This window comes from Phyllostomus discolor, chromosome 13 (assembly GCF_004126475.2).
Source record: "Phyllostomus discolor isolate MPI-MPIP mPhyDis1 chromosome 13, mPhyDis1.pri.v3, whole genome shotgun sequence".
NCBI classification, from domain to species: Eukaryota; Metazoa; Chordata; class Mammalia; order Chiroptera; family Phyllostomidae; genus Phyllostomus; species Phyllostomus discolor.
Window position 1 is genome coordinate 8,975,373 of NC_040915.2, and position 19,492 is coordinate 8,994,864.

Sequence of the window (19,492 nt, forward strand, 5' to 3'; positions counted from 1 at the left end):
GTCATGCCTTTACAGAGTGGTCCCCACGATGCTTCAAGTACCCACCTGGCCCCGTACATAGTCATCACGACATTGTTGCCCACGGTCCCCACGCTGTGCTCTCCATCTCTGCGACTGTTCTGTACCCAACAGTTTACACCGCTTAACCCTTTCACCGTTCTCACTCAGCCTCTGCCCCTCCCTTCCCCTTTGACACAGCACTGTGTTTTAAAAAGACGTTCCTTTTTCAGTTGAACTGTCTTGGCTCTTTTTGTCAAAAATCATTTATGTGAGAGTCTATTTCTAGGGCATTCATTCCATTCCATTGACATACAGGGTCCGGCAGAAGGAAGGCCCGCTTGCGTGTGGTTGGTAGGGCAATAATACGAATGTCATAATTTATAGTTTTAATTTGGACACTTCACCTAAAATGTCATATGGTGTGCTTGAGTGTGACAGTGTTGTGTTACAGAGTTACATTCTTATGATTTTGTAATAAAAGGTTCTGTAATAAAAAAGGGGTGTTATTTGTGCTGGATCCTGTGTCTGATCTTCAGGCCAACGCTACACTCTCTTAATTATTGTAGCTCTAACGCAAGTCAGACAGTGTGAGTCTCCCAAATTCGTCCTTTGTCATGATTGTCTTGCTTATTCTAGGTCCTCTGAACTCCCAAATACCATTTTAGAATCAGCTGCCACTATACAGAAAAGAGCTTGCTGGGTTCTTGACTGGGATAGTGTTGGATTTCTAAAACAGTTTGAGGAAAATCAACAACTTGAATTCCATTCAGTCTTCCGACCCATTCACATGGCACAGCGCTTCCTCCAGTTAAGGCCTCCTCAATTTCTCTCCTGTCCCGCAATTTCTAGTGTAGAGGTCTTGCACATGTTTTATTAATTTGTTCCTAAATACTTTTTTGTTTTATGACTCTGCTGTAAGTGGTATTGTGTTTGGAATACCATTTTTAATTGCTTGGTACCAGGTTCCAGCGATGCAGTTGAGTTTTGCGTTTTGACCTTTACTCTGTGGCTTTGCAAAAATTCTCTGTTAGTTTTAGTAGCGTGGTTTTGTGGGGGTCATATGCCTAACAGTTTATCATATAAGCAACCATATCAGGAGGCAGTTTTCTTTTTTCTTACTGATCTTTGCACCCAAAATTAATTTGCTTGCTTGTTTACTTATTTACTTACCTTTAATGCACTGAGAAGATCTCCAGTGTAGTGTTGAATGGAATTAGTGAGTGTGCGCATCCTTTCCTATTCTCTGTCTCAAGGATGGACGATTTTGGTATTGCACCCTTAAACGTCATAGTAATCCTGTTAGCTGTCATTTTTCTGTAGGTGCCCACTGTAGCAGGCCTTCTGCGAGATGGCCCCCGAAGACCTCCATCTCCTTTTGTTCACATCTGCGTGTGACCTCCTTTTCTTGAGTGTGGGCTGGGCTTTAGTGACTTGTGTCTAATGAACAGAATGCAGCACAAGTGATGCAATGTCAATTTAAAGGTCATAAAAAGACTGTGGCCCCCACCTTGGGGTTCACTCCCCTTGCTGGCTTACTCCAAGGGGAGCCAGGTGCCACGCCGTGGGCTGTGCTATGGAGGGGCCCACGTGGCAAAGAACGAGGGAGGTCTCCAGCTAACAGTTGGTGCCAAACAGAGGGCCTCTGTCAAAGCCATGTAAGTGAACTTGGAAGTGTGTCTTCTGCCAGTTACATGTCCCAAGGAGACTGAAGCCCCAGCCAGCAACCTGGCTGTAACCTCATGAGAGACCTTGAGCCACACTCATGCAGTTAAGCCACATCCAGATTCCTGACCCCGGAAACTGCAAGATGAGGTTTGTCGTCCTTCCATTCCTGTTTATGAAGAATTCCCACCATGAATTAGCACCTAATTTTGTCAAATGCCTTTTTGTTTTATAATAAATTGAGATGATTATAGCCTGTGTCTGTTTATGTGGCGGATTACACTGATTTTCAATAAGCCCCACATGCTCATGATGTATTATCCTTTTATATATAATTAGAGTCACTCACTGATATTTTCTTAAGGATCTTTGCTCCTGTGTTTTCACGATGTTGGTCTGCTCTCTTTTATTATCGGGACATAATTCATATATCATAACATTCACTATTTTAAAGCTAATGTGTAGATCAGTGGTTTTTGGTATATTCTCAAAGTGTGCAACCATCACTACTGTCTGATTTTAGGACATTTTCATCAGCCCAAAAGAAACCCTAGTACCATTAGCGGTCACTCCTCATCTTCCCTTCCTCAGGCCCCTGGCAACCACCAACCTACCTTCTGTCTCCATGAATTTGCATATTCTGGACCATTTCTATAGATGGAATCACACAGTATGTGGCCTTTTGTGTCCGGTGTCTTTTATTTAGCACACACCATTTTGAGGATTCACATGCGTTGCAGCGTGAAACAGTGCTTCACAGAACTCCATTCCTCTCCACGTTGGAAAAACAGTCCTACAGCGTGGATATGCCACCTTTGTTCACCCATTCACCCGTCAGCGGTGGCCATTGGAATTGCCGCCACTTTTTGGCTATTGTGAATAATGTTGCTATGAACATTTGTGTACAAGTTTTGATGTGGATGTATGTTTTTAATACTCCTAGGAATACACCTAGGAGTATTAACCACGCTTCTGTGGTAAGGCTAAGTTTAACTTTTTGAGGAACCGCCAAACTGTCCCACAGCGGCTGTGCCATGTACGTTCCCACCGGAGCTGCATGCGAGTTCCAGTGTCTCCACATCTCCACCAGTGCCTGTTCGTGAGGCCTTTCTTACCACTGCCGTCCCAGTGAGGGTAGCGTCTGACCGTGGCTTTGATTTGCGTTTCTCTGGTGGATAATGGGTGTCGAGCATCTTTTCATGTGCGTATTGCTGTTTGAATATCTTCTCTGGAGAAATGTCTACTCAGCTCCTTTTCCTAATTTCTTTTTTCTAATTGGGTTGTGTTTTTGTTATTGAGTTGTAGTAGTTTTTAAAGGTTGTATTCTAGATACAAGTGCCTTAGAAGATATATTATTTGTGAAAATTTGCTCTCATTCTTTGGGTCGTCTTTTCACTTTCCGGTGGTGTCTTTCAAAGCACAAACGTTTTTAATTTTCAAGATGTCTAGTTTTATCCATTTTTTCTTTTGTTTGTGTTGGAGTCATATCTAAGAAACCATTGGCTGATCCAAGGTTATCAAGATTTATGCCTAAGGTTCCTTCTAAGAACTTACAATGTTCACTCTTACAGTTAGGTTTTAGATGCATTTAAAGTTAGTTTTTATCAGGAGTGTTTAGCTGGGATCCACATTCATTCTGTTGCCAGTTGTTGTCCTGTTATCTCAGCATCACCTGCTGAGAAAACTGCTCCTTCCATGGGATTGCCTGCATGCCTCTTGTCAAGAATCAGTGGGCCATAGGTGTGTGGGCCTTTTAAACGGACTGTCAGTTCTATCCCATCAGACCGATGGAATATCTTTGTATGTCTGTCCTTCTGCCAGTGCCACACTTTCGTGATTGACTGTAGCTTGTAGAAAGTTTTGAAACTGAGAAGTATAAACTTTCCAACTTGGTTATTCCTTTTCAAGATTTTTGGGGCTCTTCTTGGTGCCTAGCATTCCCACATGAATTTTAGGACTAGCTTGTCGACTTCTGCAAAAAAAGCAGATGGAATTTTGATAGGGACTATGTCGACTCTGTAGATTAATTTAGGGTATTGCCATATTAACAATGTTCAGTTTTTGATTCATGAACAGGGGATGCCTTTACATTTATTTGGCTCCTTCTTAATTGTTTTCAAGGATGTTTTGTAGTTTGTGGTGTTCTTATATTGACTTTGTTTATTTTTTATATTAGGGTGGTAATGCTGGTTTCAAAGAATTAGTTGGAAATTATTCCATCTCCTATTTTCTGAAAGACTAATGTAGAACTGATACTATTTTTTTTCTTTAAGTGTTTGTTAGAATTCAAAACCCTGGACCTGAGATGTTGGGAGTATTTAAAATTATGAATTCAATGTTTTTAAAAGCTCTAAGGAAGTATACATTAAAAAGCCAATTTTACTGTATGTTAATTTAAAAAATAAAATTAAAAATAGGGGTTTTTCAGATTTTTAACTTTACTTCTTTTTTAGTCTGTTATTTTTACTACCAAGTCAATTGGCCCATAGTCGTTTGCCATATTTCCTCAGTTGCATTTTCATGTCTGTTAGATTCCACAGGGTGACTGGCTGTTGATAATCTCTGTCGCTTTTCTTTCAAAGTCCAACCAGTTTAACTTTGATTGTTTTGGATTATTCACTTTGGATTCTGTTGGTTTTCTTCTATTTTATTATTCATTTCTGTTTGCGTATTCATTTTCTATTTCATTAATCTTTCCTCCTCTTTCTTTGAATTAGTTTGGACTTTGCTGCTATTATTACTATTATTATTATTTTAGTTTCCAAAGGCAGAAGCGTTGATCTTTGTTTTAGGCCATTCTATTTTTCTAATGCAAGAATTCGAAAGCTGTAGCACTTCCTTTAAGCATAACTTTAACACCATCACAAAAATTCAGATACGATGTGTTTTTATTTCCATTAAATTCAAAATATTTTCAAGTTCCATGTTTTCTGAGGTTCTGTTATTCAGTGCACTCATACTTAGGATCGTTCCACCCCTTTGTTGTTTGTAGGGTCCCTTTTACCTGGCGTTGTTCTGCACCCTAAAGCCGCCTCCTCCTCTGTGAATGCAGGCGCTGCAGCTCTGTCCTGGCTAGAGTTTGCTGGGTACGTGCCTCTTCATGTGCTTTTTACTGTGAGTGTGTCTGTGTCTTATTTTGAAGTGGGTTTCTCATACAGATTAGATAGCTGTGCCTTGTTATTTTATCTGGATTGAGAGTCTTCACCTCTTAGCTGGACTACTCAGAACCAGATTTGATGTGGTCGTAGATATGGTTGGGTTTACGTGTACGATTTTGCTGTTTTTTTTTTTTTTTTTCTAGTTGTTTTGCTGTGTCTGTGCCTTTCTAAAAGCATTTTTTATTGCCTTTCTGGAATGCATTTTTTAATGATTCTATTTTGTTTCCACTCATGGATTATTAAATATATCTTTATTTTACTGTGGTTTTCATTTTTAGCAGTTGACTCAAGTTTTAAAATATGCATCTTAAACTCCTCGCAGTCTGTCTTTAAATGGCCATACGCCACGTCACTTACCACGGAGGAACTTTGCAGCAGTCCAGCTCCATTACCTCTCTTATCTGTGCTATTTTTAAATTACATTTTAATGTTACATGTGTCATAGCTTCCACATGTCTTTTCATTAAACAGTCAAATTTCTCTTAAAGGAATTTTTACCTCTTATTTTGTAGTGTCTTGAGACTTACAGAAAAGTCAAGTTGGTGTGGAGAGAGCCTGTGCACCTTCACCCAGCCTCCCCCGATGTTAAACGACACCTTGCATAACCACAGCACAATTATTAAAACTAGGAAATTAGCATTGATACAATAGTGTTAACTAAGCCAGACTTTCTTCAGGTTTTGCCAGCCCTTCTCCCAACACCCTTTTCCTGCCCCAGGAGCTGGTCCGAGTTCCGTGCTCCATGTCTCCTCAGCTCCCGCGATCTCTCACGCGCATGCCCATCTTTCATGGTCTGGACTCATCTGGAGAGTTGCTTATTCTGTGCACTGCCCCTCCGTTTGGACCTGAAATTTCCTCGTGATTAGACCGAGCTTGTGCACGTTTGGCAGAGATATCCCCAAAGTGATGTGCCCTGCTCAACGACCCCCTCGGGGGCATGTGACGTGGGTAAGTTTTATTCCCGGTGGAGTTAAGATCGATCACTTGGCTTGGGCAGTGCCCGCCAGGGTTCTCCACAGAAAGTTATTGTTTTTCCCCAATAAATACCTTGGAAGGAAGACTTTGAGATGGCAAACATCCCATTTCTCCTCCAAGTTCATTTCACTAGTTTTAGCCTCCATCAGTGGTTCATCTTTGTCTGCAGCAATTACTGTAGTGTAAGGGAGAGCTGTCCCTCATCTGTCTGCCTGTTTGTCCACCCACCCATCTATCCATCCATCCATCCACCCACCCATCCATCCAATCAGTACTAACACACATATATTACTTTTATGCTGTAAGTTATCACGTTGTTACGCATTTCGCTGCTCAGACTGTTTTGGCTTTGGCCATTGGGCTCTCTGAGGGTGGTCCCGTGCCGTTTTCACGCATCCTCATCCTTTTCTGAGTGCTGCTTTACTCCCTGGCCCCACAGAGGCTCCAGGTGTACTTGTAACTTTCTCTTCCCCACCTTTGGAATTAATCCACCTAAGTAAGGGCCCTGGTTGTGGTGGTGGTGGTGGTTTCTGATTGGAGAAGGAAATAAAATCTGGGCAGGTGAGCGCCTCATTGCTCGCCAGATGTCATGTTTCAAGGTTCTATTAATGCACATCCCTTAGATGTAAGTATGCTAACTCAAGTATACACTCACCTTTATTGTTGTATCTATCTACGTAAGTAAATATGTTTAAAAACTATAGTTCATGCTGCTACCTCTACTTCAAACCTGATACCACAGTGCTCATTCTGGCCCTCTCCATTTGCTATTTGTAACTGCTTTCTTCAGCTTGTTAGACACCTTGCTTTCATTATTTATAATGTGTCTATCTATTTGTTTAACTCTAGCATACATATACAGTAGCTTCAAAACTGCTAACCCATTCCTCTGTGAGAAGTAAATTTTACTAACTACCATATAGTATTGAGTGCAGTTCTCTTTACCTTTGTAGTATCCAGTCAAACACGGTTTTGAAAGTTACAGAGGTTGATGCTTCCCCTCCCCCGCCCCCTTCAGTGTGTGTCTGCTGCTCATTCATCCACTTCAGCTCGTTTGCTACAGTTTGTATTTGATGTTGGCTTCTCACCACGACCAGGCTGATGTTATTTTATGTACATTTACCAGCAGTGAACTTTGCTCTTCGCAATATCCAGTTCTGGAAATTTTGGCAAAGTCATAGAGTCATGTCGTCACCACCAGCCATGACACAGAATGGCTCTGTCACCCCCCCCCCCCCCCAAAGTCTCCTGGGCTGTCCCTGTGTAATGCCCCTGCCCTACCCTCTGTCCCTGGCAACCCATGGTATTTGGTTTGCTTGCCTTTTTTCCTAAACGTTATCAAAATGGAACCATACATTATGTAGCTTTTTAGGTCTGGCTTCTTTCCTTTCACTAAGTGCATGTAAGAGTCACCCATGTGGTGTGAATCATTAGTTCCTTTTTCCTGGTGAGCAGGGTTCCATTGTATGGCTGTGCCATTGGAATGGTATTTACCCATTCACTGGTTATATAAGAAGCATCTGGGTTGCATTCAGCTTTGGGCAATTGTGAGTAAAGATGTTACATAAGTGTACAGGTTTTGTGTGAATGTAACTTTTTATTCCTCTTGTGCAAATATCTAGGGTGGGGATTACTGGGTCTTCTGATAGCTACGTGTTTGACTTACTAGAAAGTGACCAACCACTCTCTGCTCTGCCTGCATCGTGTTGCATCTTGGGCAGTGACGCGTGTGAGTTCCGGTGCTTTCGCACTCCTGCCAAAAGTTGGCATTGTCATTCTTTAAAATTGTAGGCATTCTCATAAGTGTGCACTGACCTCCTGGTTTTATTTTATTTATTTTTATTTAATCTTTATTGTATTTTTTCCCATTACCATTTAGTCCCCTTACACCCCTCTCCCTCCAGCGGTCACCATACTGTTGTCCGTGTCCATGAGTCCTTATTCCTTTTTGCTCAGTCCCTCCACCCCTGTCTCCCCCTCCCTCCCGGTTTTAATTTGCATTTGTCCAGTGATGGGGAACATCTTATCATTTGTCTGTTTGCCATGTGCATATCTTTGGTGAGGTGTCTGTTCAGATTTTTGCTCATTTTTAATTGGGTTGTTTGCTTTCCCATTGTCGAGTTCTAAGAGTACTTTCTACATTCTGGAAATAAGTTCTTCATTGGAAATAAGATCTGCAAATATTTTCTCCCAGCCAATGGCTTGCCTTCTCATTCTCTGAGCAGTTTATTTGACAGAGAAGAAGTTTTTAACTTTGAAAAGTGCAATTCATTAGTTTTTGTTTAACGGGGCTTGCTTTTGGAGTAGCCAGAACTAACATTTCTGGAGAACTAACATTTGAAAACTATTGAGTCTTTCAACCCATAGATGTGGTGTATTTCTCTATTTATTTAAGTCTTTCATGTCTTTTATCAGTGATGTATAGTTTTGCACCTATAGATCTTCTAGATATTTTGTCAGATTGACACCTAAGTATTTCATCTTTGGTGCTATTGTAAATGGTACTGATTTCTTCATGGAGAATCCCAATGGCTCACACTACCATAGAACACACAGCTGATTTTTTATATTGATCTTGTGTCTTACAACTATGGTAAGCTTGTTTAGTTGTAGGAGCCTTTGTAGGTTTTTGTTTTAATCTTCTCTGCAGACAATCATGCCATTTGCTAATGGGGACAGTTGTATTTCTTACATTCCACTCTACATGCCTTTTCTCTCTTTTTTCGAGAACGTCATGCTGGCCGGCACTTTCAGTCTGAAGTTGAATAGAAATGGTGGGAGGGAACATCCTTGCCTGTCTCCGGCCTCGAGAGGAAAGCGCTCCGTCCTTCACTGTGAGGTGTGTTATTAGCGGTGGGTTTTTATAGATGCCCTTTATTAAGAAAACGCACTGCTATTATAATAGCTGGTGAGAGCTTTTATCATGAATGGATTCTGAGGTTGGTTGAATGCTTCTCTGCATGGGTTGGGATGATCATGTGGCTTCTCTTCAGTCTGCTGATTTAGGGCATCACGTCGGCTGTTTTCAAAGACTGTTGCGGCTTTGCATTCCCAGGAGAACTTGGAATTGTGCTGTGTTGTACTGTTCTTTTTCTGTATTGCTTGAATGTGCCAGTATTTTGTTGAGGATTTTTGCAGCGGTGTTTTATCACAGTATGCTTTTCTGTAGTTTCTTCACGTGTGATATGTTTCTCTGGTTTGAGCATTAGGGCTGTAGTAGCCTCATAAAATAAGTTGACAAGCATTGCATTCTTTTCTGTCTTTTTGGGTGAGATTGTGGGGAATTGGTACTATTCCTTCCTTAAATTGAACATTTGAGGAAGTGAAACTGTCTGGCCTGGAGTTTTATTTGCTTGAAAAAATTTTAACCATGAATTCAATTTCTATAGTAGACAAAGGACTATTTAGTGGTTTTTTTTTTGGTTTGTTTGTTTGTTTTTGCTTTTTCCTGGATGAATATCTTTTAAGAAGTTGGTTCACTTCAACTAGGTTATTTAACTTACAGAAACAGAGTGGTTTGTAGCATTTATCTATTATCCATTAATGTCTGAAGTCTCAGTAGTAACCCTCTTTTTCTTGGTGTTGGTATTTTGCATCTTCTCTTTCTTTTTTGGTCAAATGGATAAAGTTTGTTTTTTCAAGGAAACTGACTTATAAATTCACTAATTTTTTTCTCTTTTTGTTTGTTTTTAATCACAGTGATTTTTGGTCTTTACTATTTCCTTTCTCTGCTTTGCGTTTAGTTTTCTCTTTTTTGTGGTTCTTAAATAGCTAAGATGCTTGATTTGAGAATTTTCTTCTAATAATAAGGATCTAATGCTATAAATTTCCTCTAGATACTATATTTGCTGAACCTATAATTTGTTATATTTTACTTTCATGTTCATTCAATCAAAATATTTTCTAATTTTCCTTGAGATACCTTCTGTCATCTATGGGTTATTTATAAGTGCATTGCTTCATTTCCAAATATTTGAAGAGTTATGCAGATCTCTTGAAAATAATTTTTATTCCACTGTTTTTAAGTGGCACACTCTATAAAAACCAGTCAAGTTGGTCAAGTTTTTTCACAATGTTGTTTGAATCTGCAATATCCCTGCTGATTTTCTGTTTACTTGTTCAGTCAATACTGACTGAGATGAATGCATTAATGATCTAATTTTAAAGTTCTTCAATTATAATTGTGGATTATCTTTGCTTCTTTCCATGTTACACTGTTAGATTTACTTCATTTTGGAGCTCTGCTGCTTAGCTGCATACGGTTTCCTGATGAACTGAACCTTTAACCATTGTGTAATATCCCTAGTAATTTTCCTGGTTGTGGAGTCTATTGTCTAGTAATAATGTTGTCCTAAAAACTAAAATGGCCTGTTAATTTACTAGTAAAATGGGTATATTGGGAACAGCAGAGAATTGCAATCTGGGACAAGCATACTATAGCAAAAACTGTAGGCAAGTCTAACAAGCAAGGAGAAGAATATTATTTTACAGAGAAAAAGGAAGTTGGGAGCAGTTGTTTAGAGCAAAAGTCCATTGGAGGGAAGCAAGGTGGACAATGTTGTATTGTCCGTTTTGGCTGAGTTGCTGGACAAGGGAAGGATTCTTCCTTCTGCTGGTAGTAAAGGAGTATGAACTCGCAAGGCATGTCCCTCCTGTTGAGACTCATAACTGATCATTCTTCCCATTGAGATCTGTCATTGACCTTGAGTGGTAGTCTGTGAGGGTCCCCCTACTCCATTAAATGAGCTTTTCCTTTATTAATTTCCACATTACTATAGTCACTCTAGCTTTCTTTATTTGGTGTTTGTGTAGTGTATGTTTTCCTCGTTCTTTTACTTTTAACCTACTTTTAAAGTTGGTTTCTTGAATGCATCATACAGTGGAACTATTGTTTAAAATTTGATCTGACCACTGTGAGAGGGTCGTGGGTAGTGGAGACTGATTTGAAAGAAGGTGAAGGGATTAGTCAAAGAACATTCAGGAAGGACCCATGGACATGGATTTGATCTGACCATCTGTCTTTCAATTGGTATATGTAGACCATTATGTTTAACTATTAATATTTACATTCAGGTTGGCCATTTTATTGTTTCTGTGTTCGTCTTCTCTTTTTGGTTCCTCTTACCTTATTTTGTGTCTTCTTTTGGAGTCACTGACTATTTTTTGGTGTTCTATTTTTCTTTTATCTATTGTTTTTTTATTATGCCTTTGTGTATTTTTTAGTGATTATTCTAGAGTTTATAGTGTACATACCTAACTATTCAGTTTATTGAAGGTTAAATTTTATGATTTCAAGTAAAACGCAGAAGTGTCACCGCCATAAAGATTTATTAGCTCCTCCTTGTGCTGTGGCTGTCACAGGTGTTATGTGCATGCTGTAAGTCCTCTCTCAGCGTTCTGTAGATCATCATATTTTCTTTCAACAGTCCTGTGTATTTTTTAAAATCTTAAAGGAAAAACTCAAATAATTTATATTATATTTACCCTTTCTGTTTCTCTTTCTTTATTCCTGAAGATCCAGCTCTCCCTCTGGGATCATTTGCCTTCAGCCTGGAAACTTCCGTTAGCATTTACCTTAGAGCGACCCTGCTGGTGACAAGTTCTCTTAGGACCTTTACCTGAAATGTCATTATTTAGCTTTTGTTTCTGAAGGGTGTTTTCACTAGATGCAGAGCCGTGAGTGTACGGGAAATCTTATTTTCTTTCTCTCTGGTGTTTGGCAGGTGGGGTTCAGACATGCCTGCACATACTGTCCTTGGCGTTTGCCTCTGTTTTAGGTCTCTTTCAGTTTATTTTGAAAATTTATGCTTTTCACTAAATTTGCTAGGTTTGAGATGTCTTCAACTAATTTTTTTCTGTGCTAATCTTTCTCATTCAGGGACCCCAAGGAATGAATGGCCTTTTGAAATCGCAGACAGGTCTCTAAAGCTCTGTTCATTTTTTTTTTCTCCTTAGTTTTTCCTCTGCTCTTTAGTTGGATAATTTCTATTGATCTGTGTTCAGGTTCCCTGCCTATTGTGTCCTGTCATCTTCCTCTTACTATTGAAATGCTCCAATGTTGTATTTATCAGTTTTGAAATTTCCATTGGTTTCTATTTGTTTTGCTGGCATGTCTATTTTTCCATTCATTTGAAGAATATTTATCTTTGCCTCATGGAGGATGATGACCTTGCTGCTTTAAATTTAATTCTACTGGGTTATGGCCAAAAAGTTCATATGATTTTTTTCTGTACGATGGCTCTAATAGTACTTAGTTGTCTTTAAACTTCATTTGAAACAATTTTGTTAGACTGTATTGTGACAGTTGTCATATCAGCTTGCATTTAAAATAAACTTACCAAAATTGGTGAATTTTTGTGTAGCTATTTTAATATTGAAGATGGAAGAACACATGCAATATTTTTGGCATATTATGGTTTATTATTTCAAGAAAGGTTAAAATGCAACTGAAATGCAAAAAAAAAAAAGACTTGTGTAGTGTATGGAGGAGGTGCTGTGACTGATGAATGTGTCAAAAGTGGTTTGCGAAGTCTCTTGGTACTCTTGACGTTTTGGCCAAATAACCCTTTGCTGTGGGGCTGTCCTATGCACTGGAAGATGTTTAGCAGCACCCCTGGCCTCCACCCACTAGAAGCCAATAGCAGGAGACAGCCGACATACTCAAAATATCCACATCAATAAAGTTATTGTTGAAAATGAAAAATGTGTCTTTTATTTTGTGGAAAAAAACATAACAGACTTTTTGGCCAGCCCAATAACATCTGATCTGTCTCGGGTTTGCCATCTGTTCCTTGTCTTTCCCTTGAGAATCGGCCAGGTTTTCCTGGTTGCTGGTATGTTGAGTAATTTCATACTACACCCAGGGTATTCCATCCATTAAGTTGTGAGGCTCTCGGTCCTGTTCAAGTGTCCTGGAGGATGTTGATTTTGTTTAGCAGGCTACAACCTGGTGAGGGACAAAGGACCAGCTCCGCCCCGCCGTCTGTGGGCAGCCTCTTCTCTGCTCTTTGAGTGTGTGCTGCACGTGTGCAGCTCCGGGAAGTGCACCTGGGGTTCGGGCTGGTTCACGCCCGGAATCAGGGCTCCCCTTTTCCTGATCTCTCCACCATAGGATTTCCCCCTCATTCTCCAGGTTCCAGAGGCTCCTTTCGTGGCTACAAAGCTGGGGTTCTGGTTCATAGTCCCATGCTCAATCCACCGAGCCACACCAGCCAGGGTACAAAGCTGGGGTTCTGTTGGTGCTTTCTTTAGCCACTGGCATTGTTGCTGTTTTGGAAAACAGGGGAGTGGGTGTAGAAAAGAGGAAAAAGCAGTGCCCTTTGCAGAACAGGAGCCCCCTTTCCCAGAGGTACAGGTTTCTTTGGTTGGGGGGCGCTCAGGTGCCCGCATCGCCACCATTGGCGTGGTACTGCCCTTCTTAGGCTGAAGCTGGCCTTGGGGCAGGGCCAGGGCCAGGAGAGAGAAAGGATACTCAGAACAACGAAGGCTTTTCCACAACCTCAGGCTTTTAGGGCCACACTGACCCAGAAGAGGTCATTTCTTGGGGTGTTTGCTTCCTGTAACCACTCTGAAGTTCCCCAATTTGACTCACCCTGGGGTTAAGCCAAGAGATGAAGGGAGAACAGAGGAAAAGCACATAACTCATCACCACCATGCTGATTGTACTTGAAGTTTGGACTTCCCTCGGCCGTCCACCTGCTGGTACTCACTGGTGAGGCTCCTCAGCAGCTGCCTTTCTGAGTTCTGTCCAGCGCTGTTAGTCGTGAGCCGTAGGATGAGCTGCAAGAGGCTTACTCTATCTTGGTGGGGAACTTTGGGGACATGCCTAGCGGTTTCGGCATTTCACAGCTCACAGGTGGGCCCTCACACCTGCACGCTCCATGCAGACCCAGAAAACTCAGGCTGACGGAGGGGAGACTCCATCTCTGTTCAGTTCACACGAGGTTGGTACTCAGTCTCATAAACTACGTGTTGCTTTGATCCGTTTGCGTTGGGGCATCAGAAATTAACTGGGGCAGATAGAGCCAGAGAGACTCAGTACAAGTCTAGTCTCTGGCACTTATTAGCTCCTTGGCATTGGAAGAGCTGCTTTCCTTCTCTGAGCCTGAATTTCCACATCTATAAAATGTTATGTAAACTGCCTGACTTGAAGGCTGTTAATTCATTTAAGAATTATTGATGTAGCATCTGCTATGCACCAGGCATTATTCTAGGCACTGGGCCTATGGTAACAAAAAGCAGGCAAAAATTCCTATCTTCATGCATCTTATATTCCAGTGGTGGGTGGTGAACGATAAAAAATGTGAGTGTGGGAATTAGATAGAATTTATTAAAACCAAGACTAGTAAGTCTTGGCTCCATCTATGGGCCTCACCTAGATGAAGAGCATTAAATGGCAGGTGCCAGCCAACATTCCCTACTGTCAGTCATGAGGATTAAAATGAGCCCCAGTTGGACTGGACCTGAAACAAGCTCAGCTTCACTGCTAGCATCATTGCCAGTTCGATTCCCAGTCAAGGCACATGCCTGGCTTGTGAGCCAGGTCCCCACTAGGGGGCACATGAGAGGCAACCACAATTTGATGTTTCTTTCTCTGTCTTTCTCCCTCCCTTCCCCTTTCTGAAAAATAAATAAATAAAATATTTAAAAAATATATTTTAAATTAAACTGACATTTCTTTTTTATTGAATTTACTGGGTTGGCATTGGTTAATAAAATTACATAGATTTCAGGTGTACAATTCTATAATACATTATCTGATATTGTATTGTGTGTTCATCCCCCCAAGTCAAGTCTGCTTCCGTCTCCATTTATCCCCCCCTCACCCTCTTTTACCTCCCCCCACCCTCTTTCCTTCTGCTGATCACACTGTTGTCTGTGTTTGTGAGGTTTTTTTCCTTAATCCCTTCACCTTTTTCACTCAGCCCTCCAAACTCTCTCCCTCTGACAGCTGTCAGTCTGTTCTCTGTATCTATGAGTCTGTTTCTATTTTGTTTGTTAGTTTATTTTGTTCATTAGATTCCGCACACAAGTGAAATCATATGGTCTTTATCATCATTTTTAAGTGCCAGTGAGGATGTGGAGCAGCTATAGCTCTCATGTTACTGAAGCGTAAACTTGTACAGCCTCCTTGGGAGGTGGGTTGGCGGTTTCTTTTGCTTTTAATTATATGTTAAAATTATATGTTATTGATTATACGATTACAGTCCCAATTTTCCCTCTTTGCCCCCTTCCACCCAGCACCCCCTACTTACTCAGACAGTCCCCTCACCATTGTTCATGTCCATGGGTCATGTGTATAAGTTCTTTGGCTACTCCATTTCCTATACTGTACTGTACATCCCCATGGCTGTTCTGTGACTACCTATGTGTGCTTCTTAATCCCCGCACCTCTCCACCCATTCCCCCACACTGCCCTCCCATCTGGCGACCATCAAAATGCTGTGTCCATAATTCTGTCTCTGTTCTTGTTTGCTTTTTAGATTTGATTGTAGATAATATGTCTTTATTGCCATTTTATTGTTCATTGTTTTGATCCTCCTCTTCTTAAATAAGTCCCTTTAACATTTCATATAATAATGGTTTGGTGATGATGAACTCTTTAATTTTTTTCTTATTTGGGAAGCTCTTTATCTGCCCTTCCATTCTAAATGATAGCTCTGCTGGGTAGAGCAATCTTGACTGTAGGTCCCTGCTTGTCATGACTTTGAATACTTCTTCCAATCTCTTCTAGCCTGTAGCTTCTTTTGAGAAATCAGCTGACAGTCTTATGGGAACTCCCCCATAGGTAACTGATTCTTTTCTCTCACTGCCTTTAAGATTTTCTCTTTACCTTTCATCTTTGGCATTGTAATTATGCTGTGTCTTGGAGTGGGCCTCTTTGTATCCACCTTGTTTGGGATTCTCTGTGCTTCTTGGACTTGAATGTTTATTTCCTTCAGCAAATTAGGGAAGTTTTCTTTCATAATTTTGTCAAAGATATTTTCAATTTCTTGCTCTTTCTCTTCTCCTTCTGGCACCCCTATGATGTGAGTGTTGGACCACCTGAAGTGGTCCCAGAGGCTGCTCACACTGTCCTCGTTTTTTGGATTCTTTTTCCTCCTTGTTGTTCTGATTGCTTGTTTTTTGCTTCCTTGTGTTTCAAATCATTGATTTGGTTCCAGCTTCATCCACTCTACTGTTGTTTTCCTGTAAATTGTTCTTTATTTTTATTATTGTATCCTTGTCTCTGACTGGATCTTATTTATGCCTTTGATGTCCCAAGTTCCTTGAGCATCCTTATAACCAGTATTTTGAACTCTGCATCTGATGGTTTGCTTATCTGCATTTTGTTTAGTTCCTATTCCAAAGTTTTAATCTGTTCTTTCATTTGGGCCATGTTTCTTTGTCTCCTCATTTTGGCAGCCTCCCTGTGTTTGTTTCTATATTAGGTAGAGATGCTATAACTCCCTGTCTTGGTAGTGTGGCCTAATGTAGCAGGTGTCCTGTAGGGTCCAGCAGCACAGCCTCTCCTATCACCCAAGCAGGGTACTCAAGGCACACCCTTCATGTGGGCTGAGTACACCCTCCTCCTCTAGTTGAGCCTTGATTGCTGTTGGCAGGTCAGTGAGAAAGATTTACCCAGGCCAGTCAGCTGCAAGGACTGGCTGTGATGACTGGGCACCAACCTCCACCCTCCATGAGAGGATCAGCCGTGTTGGGATAGGATGGTGGTGATCCAATGTGGTCTGTAGCAGTCCACTGGGTGTGCAGAATCTGGGATTTCCCAGGTGGTGCAGGCCAAGGTCAGCCCCCACCTGTGTTCTGCCCAGGGCCACCCTGTGTGAGCAGTCTGAGATAGCTGCTACTTGTGCTGGGCTTGGAGATTCCCAGGCAAAGCCAAGCTGTGAATCTCATCTGGCTGGTCCTAGTACCAGGTCTGGGGTCACTGAGCAAGTGGTATAGGGGCTGGGGGCTCACTGAGGCCAGCTGTTGCTTGTTGGATAGGATTTAGGAAGTTGTGAAACATGAGCCAAGACCAGCCATTCATATGGAAAAGGCACAGTTAACAGTTTTGGTGGGCCCATTAGTTGTGTGGGAAGGAGTCTCAGGATCTTCTGGGTGGGCAAGCAGTGTTTGCCAGAGTCTCAGATATGGCACCTGCCTGCTGGCTCTGTGGCTCTGTGGTGGGGAGAGCTCAGAAAAGGGACAATGGCCTCTGCTTGCCTTTCTGTATGGGAGAAAGCTGTCCCCTAGCTTCTGCCTTAATGCCAGACACTTCAGTTCCTCCCTGTATGCTATCAGTATCTTTCAAGCTGCTACCTCAGTGGTGGAGCTCATAGGGAATGAGTCTGAGTGAGTTCGTGTGTGGGCTCTTTAAGGGGAGCTGCTTGGGACTCCAGTAGTTTCTTCCATTGACTAAATCCCTGCTATTTTTGCCACCAGAAAAGTTATGGGGACTTATCTTCCTGGTACTGGAACCCTGGGCTATAGGGCCTGGGACTCCTTACTCCTGAGGTATCCTGATATCCCTCCTGAATTTTTATACACCACACATGGATGAGGGACCAGCCCATTTCGTGTCTCCACCCCTTCTACCAGTCTGGATGGATGTGGCTTCTTTATTTCCATAGTTGTCAGACTTCCATTTAGTTCAATTTCTAATGATTCTGAGTGATGGTTGTTCTATATTTTACTTGTAATTTTCATTACAACTAAAATGTAGTTGTGCCAGGGGTGGGCCATGTTTACCTGTGCCCAGCAGTTTCTTTTAAAGTTAAATGTGCAGTTAACCATATTCCATTTCTGAGTATTGGGTTGGTCAAAAAGTTCATAGGATTTTTTTCCGTAAGATGGCTGTAGTAGTGCTTAGTTGTCTTAACTTCATTCAGAATGATTTGTTAGAATGCATTGCAACAGCTGTCATATCAGTGTGCATTAAAAAAAGTCAAAATTGGTGAATTTTTGCGTGGCCTTTTTAATACTGAAGATGGAAGGGAAATAACACATCATTTTTGGCATATGCTTTATTGTTTCAAGAAAGGTAAAAATGAAACTAAAATGTAAAAAAAGATTTGTATAGTATATGGAGAAGGTACTGTGATTGATAGAACGTGTCAAAAGTGATTTGCAAAGTTTCATGCTGGAGGTTTCTCACTGGACAATGCTCCACAGTTGGGTAGACCAGTTGAAGTTCCTAACAATCAAATCAAGACATTAATTAGGAGCCATCAACATTCTATCATGCAGGAGACAGCCAAAATACTCAAACTATCCAAATCAATAAAATTATTGGTGAAAATGAAAACTATGTCTTTTATTTTAGGGCAAAAACCATATGTACTTTTTGGCCAACCCAGTATTTACTCAAGAGAAATGGAAACATATGTCTACCAAAAGGTTTTTTATATAAATATTAATAGTAGTTTCATCTGTAAGAGCCCGAAGCTAGAAACAGCGCAAATGCCATCAATAAGTGGACCTACACACACATCGTGGTACGTTCACACCGTGCAATGCTGCTCAGCAATGAGAGAGCAACAAGCCGCTGACACAGCATCGTGGGTGAATCTTATGGACATTATGCTGGTGCAAGAAGAGTGTGTCTTATTGATCCCATTAACGTCATATTAGAACAAGTAAAACCGTAGTGATGGCGGCTGAAGTCACACCCGCCGCTGGCTGGAGCTGAGAGGAGCTGACTGCAGAATGGGGCAAGGGAGCTTTGGGGGTGACGGGGCTCCTCGAGATCCTGGCTGTGGGTGGTTGTATGTATATGAATGTGTGTGTGTGTACAATTATGTGTATATACACATTTATTTTCAAAAGTCAGCAACTCATACACTCAGAATGGATGCTTTATGTAAATTGTGCTTCAAAAAAGTTGAAAAAAACGATGCCAACTAAGACCTTTAGCCAACAGGAAAGTTTTACCAAATTCCTAAAGTCAGTACTGAATTCAGATGTTCTGATTAAGATCCTCCAGCCTTATTTTAGGCATTCTGGGTTCAAAACAGAAGAAATGAATTTAAAACTACTTTTGAAAAAAATGGTGTTGTTGGAAGGTAAAGTCACTCGTGAATACTTTTCATCACCCTAGTTTGACATGAATTTTGTGTCTTGGGGACTCTCCCTAGTGTGGTCGGGTCCCTGCTGAGCAGTGATTCTGGGGCAGGGACGTGTGTGTCAGTGTCAGGCACCCCCCCCCCCTGCTTTCCACAAAGGCACGGCTGTCCTTCTGACTCCTGGAAGTACGACCAGGGGCTGGCTCTTCTTCCTGGGCCACGAAGCCCCTGTTTATCAGCCCCTGTCTGTGGCACACACAAGACACTCACCATTTAGATAATTTCCGTGGGAAGAAAATCCTTGTTATTTCAGTGACATAGTGATAGTCTTTTAAAAACTTTGTTTTGCTTTGTCTGGGTAATTGATCCCCTGGCCAACTCCAGGGCTGTGGTGTAGACGTGCTCTGTTCTGAAGCAGACACTGCTATGAAGGGTAGGGGTCAGGTATTTGTGGACAGGCAGGTGTGCGCAGGGCTGTGCCAGGCTCCGGGCTCAGGACTTCACGGGCACCTTCACGTCAGGCAGCTCCCAGAACCTCTGTCTTCCACCTGTGGCTGAGACTCAGCTTGGGTGAGCGATGTGGCTTTTAAATTGGAAAACTGGATTCAAACCCAGGGACTTACTCACTCCCAAACCCATAATCTTCCTCCACAT

The 19,492-nt window shown here is 41.5% G+C and overlaps 2 long non-coding RNA genes across 2 annotated transcripts in view; one reads left to right on the forward strand and one right to left on the reverse strand.

Moving 5' to 3' along the window:
• The window catches only part of LOC118497868, a 171,089-nt gene that overhangs the window by 123,025 nt on the left and 28,572 nt on the right, over positions 1–19,492 (forward strand). The gene's annotated exons all lie outside the window — the stretch shown is intronic.
• On the reverse strand, positions 9,868–10,312 carry LOC118497870. Its single transcript, XR_004900381.1, has 2 exons — positions 10,011–10,312; positions 9,868–9,964 (listed from the first exon to the last, which is right to left on the reverse strand). It is a non-coding gene; the product is annotated as an uncharacterized LOC118497870 (long non-coding RNA).